The sequence below is a fragment of the Monodelphis domestica genome, chromosome 3 (genome assembly GCF_027887165.1).
Source record: "Monodelphis domestica isolate mMonDom1 chromosome 3, mMonDom1.pri, whole genome shotgun sequence".
Taxonomy (NCBI): domain Eukaryota; kingdom Metazoa; phylum Chordata; class Mammalia; order Didelphimorphia; family Didelphidae; genus Monodelphis; species Monodelphis domestica.
Genome location: NC_077229.1, coordinates 507,050,401 through 507,065,610, shown reverse-complemented (window position 1 = coordinate 507,065,610; position 15,210 = coordinate 507,050,401). Strand labels below are relative to the sequence as shown.

Here is a 15,210-nt window from a genome sequence, read left to right as displayed (position 1 = left end):
ACTATATGCCAGGCATTGTGCTAAATGCTAAAGATACACTGAAAGCCAAAAGGCAATCCCTGCTCTGCAGCAGTTCACAGTCTGACAAGGAAGACAATATGAAAACAACAATATACAAAAAAAAAAAGATATGATACAAGATAAATTGAAGATAATGAGGAGAGGCTTCTGGTAGAAGGTGAGGCTTTAGCTGGTACTTGAAGGAAGCAAGGGAAGCCAGGAGGCAAAGATGAGGAGAGATCTGAGTATGGATGCAAGGAGAGCAGCCAGAGAAAATGCCCAGAAGCTAAAAACAGTATGTGTTGTTCTAGATGCAAGGAGAAGGCTACTTTTACTAAATCACAAAGTAAGTAGTAGGTATAAGCTGTAAGAAGACTGGAAAGGAAGTGGAGGAGGAGGAGGTTATTATAAAGGGCTTTTCAGTAATCATCAAAACAATATGGTACTGGTTAAGAAACAGGAGGATCAGTGGAATAGACTTGGGGTAAGTGACCTCAGCAAGATAGTGTATGATAAACCCAAAGATGACAGTTTTAGGGACAAAAGTCCACTATTTGACAAACCTGCTGGGAAAATTGGAAAACAATATTGGGAGAGATTAGGTTTATATCAACATCTCACACCATACACCAAGATAAACTCAGAATGGGCAAACAACTTAAATATAAAGAAGGAAACTATAAGGAAATTAGATGAACACAGAATAGTATACCTGTCAGATCTTTGGGAAAGGAAAGATTTCAAGACCAAGCAAGAGTTTAAAAAATTACAAAATGTAAAATAAATAATTCTGATTACATTAAATTAAAAGGGTTTTGTACAAACAAAACTAATGCAACCAAAATTAGAAGGGAAGAATCAAATTGGGAAAAAACCTTTATAACAAAAACCTCTGACAAAGGACTAATTTTTATTTATATATATATATATACACAGAGAGAGAGAGAGAGAGAGAGAGAGAGACAGAGACAGAGACAGAGACAGAGACAGAGACAGAGACAGAGTGAACTAAATCAATTGTACAAAAAAATCAAGCCATTCCCCAAGTGATAAATGGGCAAGGGACTTGAATGGGAAAGGGACTTGAATAGGCAATTTTCAAATAAAGAAATCAAAACTATTAATAAACACAGGAAAAGGTGTTCTAAATATCTTATAATTAGAAAAATGCAAATCAAAACAACTCTGAGGTACCACCTCACACCTAGCAGTTTGGCTAACATGACAGCAAAGGAAAGTAATAAATGTTAGAGGGGATGTGGCAAAATTGGGACATTAATACATTGCTGGTGGAGTTGTGAATTGATCCAACCATTTTGGATGGCAATTTGGAACTATGTCCAAAGGGCTTTAAAAGACTGCCTGCCCTTTGAACTAGCAATACCCAAAAATATGTATAGCCTCACTCTTTGTGGTGGCAAAAAACTTGGAAAATGAGGGGATGCACTCTGGGGAACAGCCAAACAAATTGTGTTATCTGTTGGTGATGGAATACTATTGTGCTCAAAGGAACAATGAACTGGAGGAATTCCATGTGATCTTGAAAGACCTCCAGGAATTGATGCAGAGTGAAAGGAGCAGAACCAGGAGAACATTGTACACAGAAATGAATACACTGTGGTACAATAGAATGTAATGGGCTTCTCTACTAGCAGAAATGCAATGATCCAAAACATTTCTGAAGGACTTATGAGAAAGAACACTATCCACATCCAGAGAAAGAACTGTGGGAGTAGAAACACAGAAGAAAAGCAAAAACTGCTTGATCACATGAGTTGATGGGGATATGATTGGGGATGTAGATTCTAAAGGATCACCCTAGTGCAAATATCAATAATATGGAAATAGGTCTTGATCAATGACACATGTAAAACCCAGTGGAATTGAGCATTAGCTACAGGAGGAGGGTGGTAGGAGGGAAGGAAAAGAACATGAATCATGTAACCATGGAAATTTTTTCTTAATCAATAAAATAAAATTGTAAAAAAAATGTAAAAAATAAATAAAGGGGTTTGAATGTCAAACATAGAATTTGATATTTGATCCTGAAAGCAATAGGAAGAAAGTAAAGTTTATTACGAAATGATTTATTAGGCATATAGGTGGCTCAGTAAATGGAAAGTCAAGCCTAAATATGAGAGGTCCTGGGTTCAAAAACATCATTCAGATACTTCCTAACTGTATGATCCACGGCACTTGACACCAATCGTCTAGCCTTGCTGCTCTTTTCTCTTATAAACAACATCCATTTCAGACAGAAAATAAGGGGTTTTTGTTTTTAATGAAGCAATTTGCTCATGGTAGCTTGGCAAATATGTATCTGAGAAGACAAATCTGATTCTTTCTGATTCTGACGCTGACCCCTCCCTATTCTATCTACTTGTTCCACCCTCAACTTCTCTAATTTCTTCATAAATAACATCTCTCAAATATTGCTACCTTTTTAAGTTCTTTTTTCTAACATTCTATATGCTAAATCTATTATGCATTCCAATGCCTCCTCAAATCATATATAAAGTCTTCCATTAAACTTTAGCAAGAGCTTTTTTTTAATTTTTGTTTTTTTTGTTTTTTGTCTTTGCATTCCTAGCTCTTAGCATGGTGGCTGGCACATAGCATTTCTTAAGCACTTTCTAAATGGTTGATTTGAATTGACTTGTAACATCTTACTCTAGCCTAGCATGTCTCTCTCAAATATACCCACCACTATAGCCTCTGTTCTAGCAAAATGTTCATGTAGAATTGTTTTGATCCCTGATTAGTCTTGCCACTGAAAGCAAAGGAGGCTCCTAATTAATTTTGTATGTCTCCTAGTACCAGCCTTCACTTCCATCCCACATACTCCCTGCAGTAACTGTGGGAAGCTCTTCTCTTTCCCCTCAACAAAGGCCCTGCTATACATAGCCCTGACCTGAGCAAAGACCCTGCTCTGGCCCCAGGAGCTATCACTGATGGCTTTGAGCTGGCAAAGGCTCAGTTCCCGTCAGATACAGGAAGCTGAGCAGAAGTTACCACTTCAGTTAAAGAAAAAAAAGAACTTTTAAAATATAAAAGTTTTATATGTGTTACAGAAAATGTTATAGAAAGGTGTTTGTTCAGTCATTTCAGGCGTGTCTGATTCTTTGTGACCCCATTGGGGGTTTTCTTGGCAAAGATCTTGGAGTGGTTTGCCTTTTCCTTCTCCAGCTCATTTTACAGAGGTGGAAACTGAAGCAAATAGGGTTAAGGGACTTGCCCAGAATCACCCGGCTAAGTGTATTGGGTCTGATTTGAACCTATGAAGATAAAGGAGACTCCAAGCCCAGCACTATAGTTAAGTACAAAACGATAAATGTAGAGTTAAGACAGCAAATTGTCTCAAAAAAGACCCAGGGATTTTAGGGAACCGCAGGCTCCTTATGAGTCATTAATGTGATGAGGCAGATAGACCACTAAGTAAGGGAAGGCTATATTGAGAGTTCCCAAGAACAGAGAGGTAAGAACGCCACCCTCCTCAGCATATTTAAAGTACTGTGATCAGTTTTGGATGATGCACTTTCGGAGTAACATGGATAAGGTGAGGAACCAAAAGAGAGGAACCAGGGAAGCTAGGTGGCTCATTGGATTGAAAACCAACCTGGAGATGAGAAGTCCTGAGTTCAAATCTGTCCTCAGATCCTTCCCAGTAGGTGACCCTGAGCAAGTTACTTCACCCCCATTGTCTAGCCCTTCATGCTCTTCTGCCTTAGAACCAAAATAATGTATTGATTCTACAATGGAAGATAAGGGTTTAAATAAAAAAAAAGAAGCAGGCAACCAGAATGAGTCCCTATTATATGAGTGAGGATGCTTAGTTTAGGGAAGAGAAGACTCAGGTGAGTCAGGAATAGTTGTGTTCAAATACGTTAAGAGCTGCCATTTGAAGGAGGATTTAGGCTTGTTTTTAGTCTTAAGGACAAAAGCAGGAGAAAATGAGTGATGGGCAAGAAGCAAATTTAGAGCGGCCATTGGAAAACACTTGTCTAAGTAGAATTATGTGCTTTGATAAGTAGGGGCTTTTCTGTCATTGGAGGTCGATGAAGAGACTGGATTGGCACTGGTTGGAAATATAGTGAAGATTCATGATAGGGCACAGGTTAGACTAGATGGTGCTCCTTTCCATTTCTCAAATGCTGTGTTCCCCTATGCCCAGAGGGCTAGAAAACTGGGCATGCCCTTTGATACTGAAATAACCACTACTGAGTCTGTATACCAGAGATCATAAAAAAGAGGAAAGGACCTACTTGTACAAAAATTTGTGGCTGCCCTTTTTGTGGTGGCAAAGAATGGAAAAAGAAGGGATGGCCATCAATTGGGGAAAGGCTGAACTAATTGTGGTATATTGTGTGGTAAGGAATGATATACAGAATAATTTCAGAAAAAGCTGGAAAGACCTACATGAACTGATGCAGAGTGAAATAAGTAGACCTGGGAGAACATCATACAGAGTAACAGCAGTATTGTACAGTGACCCACTGTGAATGACTTAGCTACTCTCAACAATACAGTGATCCAGGACAATTCTAAAGCACTTATGACAAAGAATATTATCCACCTCCAGAGGAAGAACTGTTGGAGTTAGAATACAGATCAAAGCATAAAGTTTTCACTTTAGTTGTTTGTTTTATTTTGGGGTTTGGGTTTTATATGACTATTCTCTTACAAAAAAGGAACACTATGGAAATGTGTTTTGTATGATAATGCATGATCAAATTGCTTACCATCTCTGAGAGGGAAGAGGGAAGGGAGGGAGGGAATTTGAACCTTATAATTTTGGGAAATGTATGTGGAAAATTGTTATTACATGTAACTGGGATAATAAAATATTTTTTATTTTTTTTATTTTATTATTAAATTCATTGGTCCCATGTCTGACTGGATATATGGAATGGGAAAGTGAGAGACAGTAAACCCAATGTCTTGGCCAGGGTGATTTTCAGGAGTCCAGAATGATGAAGAAGAGATAAAAGAAGTCTGCGGGAATACTCGAGTATTCCCCAGACATATTAAAACAATTCCCCAGGCATATTTAAGTGCTTCAAGAAGTGGGTTCAGAGCTAGTGTTGGTCAGGTTGGAAGTTAAGAACCATAAGAGAGGTGATCTAAAGAGAGCCTAGAAGAGGGGCTAACCAACATGGTGAAAATATTTCTGGTCCTATGCTACAGGGTACTTGGAGCATGAAAATGGAAGGTTTGTTGTGAGAAAGACTTTTTACATGGCAGAATTGCTTGTTAATCCTCACCCTTCTTCCCCCATGAATAGTAACAACAGAAACAAATAATAAATATCATTACTATAAAAATAATACTTAGTAATTATGTAGCACTTTAAAGCATGCAAAGCTTTATGAATATCACATTTCATTCTCACAACAATCTTAAGGAGTGTTATTAGAATCCCATGTTTACTGAAGGAGAAACTGAGGCAAACAGGGGCTAAATGACTTGCTCAAGAGGTAGGATTTGAATTCAGGTCAGCATGACTCCAAATCTAGCACTCTATCCACTGCACCATCTAGCTGCCTGGAAGTTAAGACATGCAACAGATCCATGTAAAATCAGATTCTCTCTCCCACAATGCATCTGAATCATAGAGGTCTGAGATTCTGCTAAAGTTTCATTTTAGGGAAGATAGTGCCCAAGGAGGCATAGGATGATGTAGTAAGCATCACTCAATTAATGAATAAACATTTATTAAGCACCTGATATGTACCAGGCATTGAGTTAAGCACTAGGGAAGCAAAAAGAGGCAAAATATAGTTCCCGTCCTAAGGAGCTTACAATCTAGTGGGGGAGACATGAAAACAAATATATACAAAGCAAGCAAAATACAAGATGAATAGGAAATAATTAATAGAAAGGTATTAGAATCAAGAGGCTTCCAGTAAAAAAAAATACAATGTTAATTAGAATTAATGTATTCTATTGAATTGAAATAATTCAAATAATTAATAATGACGCCATAAGAGGTCAGTAGTTGGAGTAGAGGAGGGAGAACATTCCAGCCATAGGGGACAGCTAGAACAACATGCCTGGAGTCAAGAGAGAGTGTCTTGTTCATGGAATAATCAGGAGGCCAAGGTCAGTGGATTGAAAAGTATATGGGAGGGACTAAGGCATAAAAAGACTGGAAATGTGGGAAGGGGCTAGGTTATGAAAGGCTTTGAATGCCAAATACAGCATTTTGTATTTGATCCTGGAAGCAACAGGAAACCACAGAGGTTTATTGGGTAAGGGGGTGAGAGAGGACATTATAAAAACTGTGCTTTAAGAAAATCAGTTTAGTGGATGAATGGAGAATGGATTGGAGTGGGGAGAGACTTGAGACAGAAGGACCCACCAGCAAGTTACCACAACTGTCCAGGCATGAGATAATGAGGACCTGCACTTGTGTGGTGGCAGTGTCAGAGGAGAGAAGAGGTGCTACAAAGGTAAAAGCTACATCTTGATTGTGGATATGTGAAATGAAATATAGGATTTCTGATGAATGAAAATGAAACTCTAGGATGACTCCTTGGTTGTAAGCCAGAATGCTGCCCTCCACCATATTAGGAAAAGTAAGAAGGGTTAGGGTATAGGAGAAAAGATAATAAATTCTGTTTTGGACATACTGAGTTTAGGTGTTTACTGGACATCCTATTTAAAATGTCTGAAAAGCAGCTGGAAATATGAGACTGAGGGTCAGCAAGGAGGTTGAGGAAGGATAGGTAGATCTGAGAATCATCAGTATAGATGGTTAAATTAGATAATTTAGATAAATTTACATTAAGTGGATAATTAAATTCATGGGAGCTGATGAGATCACCAAGCATAGAAGTTGAAGAGCAGAGGATCCAGGACACAATCCTAAAGGATACTTGTAGTTAGAGGGTACGACCTGGAGAAAAATCTGGCAAAGGAGCTAGAAAAGAATTTAGAGAGTTAGGAGGAGAACCAGGAGAGAGTGATGTCCCCCAAATCTAGGGGAATATGGACATATTCAAAAGTACAAGATGGAATCAATTTCTTCCCCACTTCAATCTATCCCTCCTCCAACTTCCTTATCTCTGATGAGTGAATCCCCCTTGCTACCCAGCACCATAAAATTGGAACCATTCTTCTCCCATGCCTAGAAGGTACTGTCTCAAGTCTCTGCCTCTTAGATTCTTTTTATTTTTCAAAGCTCAGCCCAGACACCACCTCATCAGTCTGTCCTTCCTTGATCCATCCTAGTTAATAATACTATCTTATATAAATTATAGCTATTTATCCATCCATCCATCCATCTATCCTTTATCTAACGACCTATCCTCTATCTATCTATCTATCTATCTATTCTCTATCTATATATCTGAATTTATATGGAAGGACCTAAGTATCAGCACTGAATATTCCTGTCACCTAGTTAAGGATAAGCTATCAAATTTTTAATCATTGGCTCTTTTTCTAGACCATGCAAACCTCTACCACCCTTCTCTTAGGACATTACTTCATGATGAACAGGTTACAAATAATTAGATCAACAGTTTATCTTAAGATCAATCACATTTTAATCTCTATGGCCAAAGCCTTGAGAGACACAGCCTGGTCTCATCAACAATACAATAAGAAATCACTTCTTAGCCTGGAATTATTTATGCAGCTAGTTCACCTTTTTCCTTCTATGGTGATTTTTATTTAGCTTCAAATATGTCAGTTTGATTTTTTTTTTCTGACTGGATCCCCATGTTCTAATGGTACTCCCTATTTGCAGCTATAGCAAAAAATATGGCCCAGAAGAGTACATTCAAGAGAGACTTGGGTTCAAATACTGCTGGTGACATGTAAGTGTGTCATCTCTCTATCCTCCATTCCTTTATTTGTGAAATGAGGGAAATGATAGTTAATATAATTCATCACACAGAGGGATTATAAAGATAAAAGATGATGCCTCTAAAGCAGTTAGCAATGGTAGTAAAATGTAAGATTTTTTTTTATTATAATCAACCATAATGACCATACTTGCAAGGGGGCAACTAGGTGGAGCAGTCGATAGAGGCCTCTGTTGGACCTGCAGTCAGGAAGATCTGAATTCAAATCTGCCCAGGGACATTTACTAGCTGTGATCCAGGGCAAGTCACTTAACTTCTGTTTGACTCATCTGTAAAGTGAGCTGAAGAAAGAAATGGTAAACCACTCAAGTATCTTTGCAAAAAAAAAAAAAAAGTGGTCATGAAGAGTCAGACTTGACTGAACAACAACTATTTACAAGACAAATGAGAAGCTGAAAACAAAATCTTAAAGGAGCCCAGCCACTAAAAATGCTATTGTTGAAGAGATTTGAACAGCAATAAAAGCTGTCCTGAACGATGAACCAGGAGCCTTTTCTGAAATGAGACTAGCCTCTGGTTCTGAAATCATGACATAAAAACGGTATGAAGTCTGGGAATGAGAAAAAGAAATAACAAGAAACTACTCCAAAATAAGTAGGAGAAAGCTACAAAGGCTCTAAAACTATATGATTTCAGCATCAGTGTTTTCTCTAAAGAAAATTGGATGCCGCAGACCAGTGAGAGTAGGAGATGGCTCATTCTGTCCATTCTCAGTGCACCCACTTATTACACCCATCATTACACAGACCCAAGTCTTGTCCCTTGTCTGCCCCAAGGTGGGGAATAAATTTGTTGATGACTTATACCTCCCCAATGATAAAAGGACTGGAAAAGATTATGGAGACCAGCAGTCACGTTTGCAGAAAGCCAAGGATTGCAGCAACTGCATGCAATTAATTATCATCACAGGGGAGGGGGGAACTGAGTTGCTCTGAGCCTGTCAAAAGCTAAGCAGAAGCAGCTCCATCACTTGAGTGGAGGAAGGTCAAAAGGGCTTTGATGGAGAGCCGTGTGTTTTTTCTTTAAGGATGAGAGAATAAAGAGATTTTCAAACAGCAGGCTTGGCTAGAACGTGACAGCTCTCCCAAATGGAGAACAAGATAATCTTGGAATTAAAATGATTTACATGGGAACACATTAGAGTGAGCAAAACACCATTTTGTGCTCCTAGGCTCAGGGTAAGAAGGAAAGAAAATAGCAAAAAGAACAGCATTTCTACGTCTACAATGGGAACTAGGGATTTAAAAATATATAAGCAAGGAAAAATGATTTTCTTATTTGTGGGAGATATGGAGGAAATGGAGTAGGTGGGGACTTCTAAATGAAGGGAAGGCAAGGGAGGAATGCTGTTGGTTTCTTTGGTTCTCTTTTAAAATAATAATAATGAAAGAGCAGATTTCATAGCTAGAACCTCTCAAAGGAATTTGGTAACTCTAACCACCTATGGAGCATACGGAGCTGAGAAAAGCAAGGGAATAAATCCTTCTCTTATGAAGGTACTTTTGAGGATAAATTCTGAGTGTTATCAGCATTTCCAGTAAAATTAATTCATAACTCTTCACCTACATAATGCTTTTGCCTTCTTTGTATTCATTAAGGCACTTCTCACACATGTTAGCTCATCATCGACCAAGAACCACTCTGTGATATAGGCAGAAATATAAAATTTCCAGAATTCTTGAATGCAGCGGGAAAATTCTTTTAAAGCTAAAATTGGAAACTAAAGGGCTGTTTCCTATTGAGAAATGGTTAAACAAATTGTGGTACATGAATGTAAAGGAATATTTTTGTGCCAAGGGTCAGCTAGGTGGCTCAATAGATAAAGAAGCAAATCTGGAGATGGGCAGTCCTGGATTCCCAGATTTTAGACATTCCGTAGCTTTGTGGCCCTGGATAAGTCACTTAACTACAACTGCTTAGCCTTTGCCACTCTTCTCCCTTGGAATTGATACTTAATATTGATTCTAATATAGATGGTAAGGGTTTAAACATATGAACTAGAGAAGTACAGAGGAAACTGGGAAGACCTCTATCAATTAATGCAGAGTAAGCCAGATAAAATCAGGAGCACAATTTATAGAATATTATAGAAAATACAACAACTTATAAAGGTTTTTAGAATACTGTCCAACACAAAATGATAATCCATGAATTCAGAAGAATAAAGGTAAAACATACCACTCTCCTCCTGACAGAAGGTGATAATATTAAAATGCCAGAAAAAGCAGACGTTTTTCAACAATGCTAACACAGGAATATATTTTGCTAGAATAGGCCAATTTGTATTGAATGATTTTTTTGTTTGTTTTAAATTTAATTAATGGGAAAGGCAAGAGGGAGGAATAGATTATTTTTTTTTAACTTATGGCCAAATAAAAAGCCTCTCTTCCCTCCCTCCCTCTCTCTCTGTCTCTGTCTCTCTCTGTCTCTCTGACAAAAAGCTGTGAGAGGAGGCTCTTAACTTCTTTTGGGATGTCATGGATCCCTTCTCAGAATAATATATTTAAATGTATAAAATAAAAAACAGAGGATTACAAAGGAAACCAAGCATATTGAAATACACATATCAAAATATTTGAAAAATAAACCCACAGACCTAAGAACAACCTTCTAAAAAAGCACAAAGTATGTATCATATCTTCAATATTTTTCTTCTGACCCTAAAAATTTTAAGAAATAAAAATAAGCACAATATATAAATGTTGGTGTCCTATTTTTTTTTAGAAGCAAAAAGGTCAATACCCAGTCTTCACACCTTTATGACTACAGTAGACTTTCTAATCTGGAACACAAACTGAGTCCCAGAGAAGCCAAATAATTACTTCATTATATAGCTTTTTGGATATGGAAGGAATCCTCAGAAATGGGGATTTCTTTCCCTCAGGTCACATAACTAATAGAGGAACCAAGTTTTCTGATTCAGGGTGGAAGGATATGGTGGAAAATAGTAGATCTAGACTTAAAAATGCCTGAATTCAAATTGACTGTACTACTAATGATTTGGGAGACTTTAGGCACTTCATTTAACCACTGGGGTCAGATAATTCATTATTTGTCAAATGAGAAGATTAGACTTTCAGTCCTAAATCCTATGATCCTATGGTTTTCCTACCAGTGAAATAAGAACAATTTAGCCCTATTGAATGGAAGGAGAAAAAAATATAGTCAAATAAACTATGTAATACATCTAGGGAATCTTCTTACACTGGGGAAAGGATTCAATTCTTATTTGAATTAAGAAAAGAAATGTAATTTTGTACCCACTAAGTGATTATGTAAGGCAAATAAAAAATAAAAGAAAGGAAAAATGTGTGACTTTATTATCAAAGTTTAGGGCATAAGGACATGCTGACCATCTATAGAGTTGGCCTGGAGAAATAGTCTTGTTCTAAGTGTACAATACTTCTAGAATATTATTGGATTTTAAATTTCAAATGAAATGTGTCTCTTTTTTTTTTTTAAACAAGTCAATCTGGGAGCCAATTATCACCTGAGTGGGGTGCCAATTATCATCCTGTTAATACTGGCAAAGATTAAAAGATTTTGAAGGTTCCACTCTTTCCAAATGAACTGAGGCTGGAAATGACTGCCAAGACAATTAAAAACATACATTGTTTATCTATGACAGGGTAAGACCATCAAAGAAGAGATAATACTCTGCTTGCTGGAAAGAGTCCAATAAAAAGGTAAGACAACTGTAGTATGCAATACTTATTTTGTTTCTGTTTTTTGTTTTTCTTTTCCCCCAGGGAAATGATCTCTGGTCTGGGAAAAGGTGGAACGAAAATGATTAACAGAGAACAGAAACCAAAGATAAGTGAAGAGTTCAGGCAGCATCTAATTGATGCTTGAATGATGCAATATCCTTGAATAAAAGTTATTCGTGAATTATACCCTAGAACCTGCAGGAAGTGGTTGATATGAGCAATGAGCTGAAGACCTCAGAAAGACCTTGGGAAACGATTTTATTTTTTGTTTTTTTATCAATACTAGATTTTATTATAAAGTGTGAGCAAAAACAATAGCACAGATCAGTTAAATAACAACAGGCTTATAAATAAGCTTTAAAAATCAGCAGTTCTGTAAATATCATAGTTTAGGAAAATATTTCATCCATATAAACACCCTGCAATTGGTTACTGAGGTCACTAGATGTACACTTCTGGAGATTTTCTCATTGTGCTCCATACAGAGAGAAAACTGCTTATGGAAGGAAGGCATTGCAATTTGGCCTGTTACTGTTATCATTCCTCAGGAAACCATTTTAGCAATGAAGTAGATTAAGTGTTGTCCTGATTTTCCAAAAACAAGAAAAGGGGGCTGGGGTACGGGGGCTGCAAATCATCACTAAAAACTCTAGAATTGTGAGTTTGAATATTATTTTTAGTTTTAGAATACATTATTGAAAAAATAAAGGATTATAAAACTTGAATGTCAGTAGGGGGAAACTTCCAGATTTACTTGGTGACATTAAGTGGTTTTCTTTAAAAAGAATATATTTTAAAAGAAGTTAAGGAAGACCTATTCTTTACCTCACAGGCACTAACTATTCCTAGGATTATCTTTGTCATTAAACAAAACTATGCTATAAATACAAAGTAAAATGTCCTTCATTAGACTAAAAACTATGTTTTGAACCAAAAAATGTCATTAAAATCTTAGATGCATACAAAGGAGTAGGTCTTTTCTTTTTAAACATAATACGAAATTATATTTTTAAATTTGTTTTTAAATTTTTGAGTTCCAAATTCTTTGCCTCCTTTTAGAGTCTGTCTTATTCATTGAGAAGACAAGCAATGGTATCAATTATACATGTGAAGGCATGCAAAACATTTTCATATTGGCCATATAGAACAAAGAGAAAAGATGAATGAATTGGGTATACAATAGCAATTTTTAAAAAACTTGAAAAATAACAAATTAAAAATCCTTAATTAAATACCAAAATGGAAATCCTAAAAATCAAAGGAGAGTTAAATAAAAGTGAAAGTTAAAAAAAAAAACATTGAATTAATTTTTTAAAAAAGGAACTGGTTTCCTGAAAAAAAAATGAACTAATGGTTAATTAGATTTTTTAAAAAAGAAAACCAAATTATCAGTATTCAAATAAAAATGGTAAATGTACCAGGAATGAAGATGGAATTAAAGAATTATTAGGAGCTATTCTGAACAATTATATGCCAATAAAAGCAAATGAAAATTTGCAAACATGTAAATTGCCCTGATTAACAGAAAGAGATATAGAATACTTAAATAACCCTATCTTAGAAAAAGTAATTTAATAAGCCATTAATGGGATCTCCAAGAAAAAATTCCCAGGACCAAATTTATTTACAAATTAATTCTAGTAAAGATTTAAAGAATAGTTAATTCCAATACTATATAAACTATTTGAAAAAATTGCTAAAGTAGTTCTACCAAATTCCTTTTATGACACAAGTGTGATTTTGATACCTAAAACGGAAAGAAAAAAGAGGAAAAAAAACTATAGGCCAATCTCCCTCATGAATATTGATGAAAAATTTTAACTAAAACATTATCAAGAGAATTACAGCAATATATCACAAAGGTCATACACTATGACCAGAATGAGTATATGCCAATAATGCAAGACTAGTTCAACATTAGGAAAACTATCAGCATACCTGACAATATCAGTAACCAAAAATACAAAAATAATATGATTATCTCAAAAGATGCAGAAAAAACTTTTGACAAAATACAACACTAGAAAACTAAAAACTAAAAAACACTGTTAAAAATGCTAGAAAGAAAAAATAGTAACTTTTTAGAAACCACAAGAAAGCCTAAGAATAAATGAAACCTTTCTTACAATGATGAGTAGTATCTATCTAAAATCTTCAGCATGCATTGTCTGTAATAGAGATAAACTAGAAACTTTCCTAGTATGATCAGGAGGGAAGCAAGGATGTCCATTATCAATACTATTATTCAGTATTGCAACAAAAATGGTAGCTAAGGCAATAAGACAAGAAAAATAAATAGAAGGACTAAGAAGAGGCAATGAATATCTCTTTTAAAAGACATCAGATGAATGTTCTAGGTAAACTATGACTAAATTTTTCTAACAAAGATTAAAGATTAATTGACACTATTTAGATTTCAACCATTAGGCTTAGGTCTCCAATATTAATCTTCTCTGTAAAGACTCTAAACTAGATTATTATGTCAATTATAGCCTCTTCTAATCATAATAATAAATGATGATCTTTTTCCCATTGTATAAAGATTCTTCAAGGGAATTTTTCTTGTCCTTTAAAAATAATGGAACAAATCAATAATAAGAGAAATGAACAACAAAACAAACCAAAACTCCCTAAGAAAAAATCCCCAGGACCTGATGGATTCACAAGTGAATTCTATTAAACATTTAAAGAACAATTAATCCCAATACTACATGAACTATTTGGGAAAATAAGCAGAGCAGGAATTCTACCAAATTATTTTGATGAAACAAATATGGTACTCTTACCTAAGCCAGGAAGAACAAAAACAGAGAAAGAAAAATTATAGGTCAATTTCATTAATGAATATTGAGGCAAAAATTTTAAATAAGATACTAGCAAGAAGGCTACAGCAATATATCTCAAGGATTATTCACAATAACCAGGTGGAATTTACACCAGGAATACAGGGCTGGAAAACTATCAGCATAGTTGACCATATCAATAATCAAAATAACAGAAATCACCTGATTATCTCAATAGACACAGAAAAAGTTTTTTTATAATATACAATACCCATTCCTATTAAAAACACTAGAAAGCATAGGAATAAATGGATCATTCTTTAAAATTTAAATGATAAGTGGTATCTCTCTAAAACAATCACCAAGTATCATCTGCAAAAAGATAAGTTAGAATCCTTCAGAAAAAGATCAGGGGTGAACCAAGGATGCTCATTGTTACCACTATTATTTCATACTGTATTAGAAATGCTAGCTTTAACAATAAAGAAAAATAAATTGAAGGAATTAAAAAAGCAATGAGGAAATGAAACTATCACTCTGCAAATCATATGATGACATACTTAATAACTAGGTTCAAATAATTAAGAACTTCAGTACAGTTTGCAGGATACAAAATAAATCCACAAAAATCAACAGTATTTCTGTATATTACAAAGTCCAACAGCAAGAATTAGAAGGAGAAATTCCATTTCAAAATCACTCTAAACAATATAAAATACCTGGTAATCTACATGCCAAGGCAAACACAAGAATTATATGAACACAATTACAAAACACACTTCACACAAAGTCAGATCTAAACCATTGGAAATACATTAATTGCTCATGGGTAGGCTGAGCTATTTATAAAAA

General features: G+C 35.5%; 1 protein-coding gene and 1 non-coding gene across 2 annotated transcripts in view; both read right to left on the bottom strand.

The window, feature by feature from the left end:
• The window catches only part of DEPDC1B (DEP domain containing 1B), a 112,810-nt gene that overhangs the window by 17,363 nt on the left and 80,237 nt on the right, over positions 1–15,210 (bottom strand). The gene's annotated exons all lie outside the window — the stretch shown is intronic.
• Positions 12,007–12,124, bottom strand: LOC130458663 (small nucleolar RNA SNORD89). Its single transcript, XR_008918070.1, has one exon. It is a non-coding gene; the product is annotated as a small nucleolar RNA SNORD89 (small nucleolar RNA).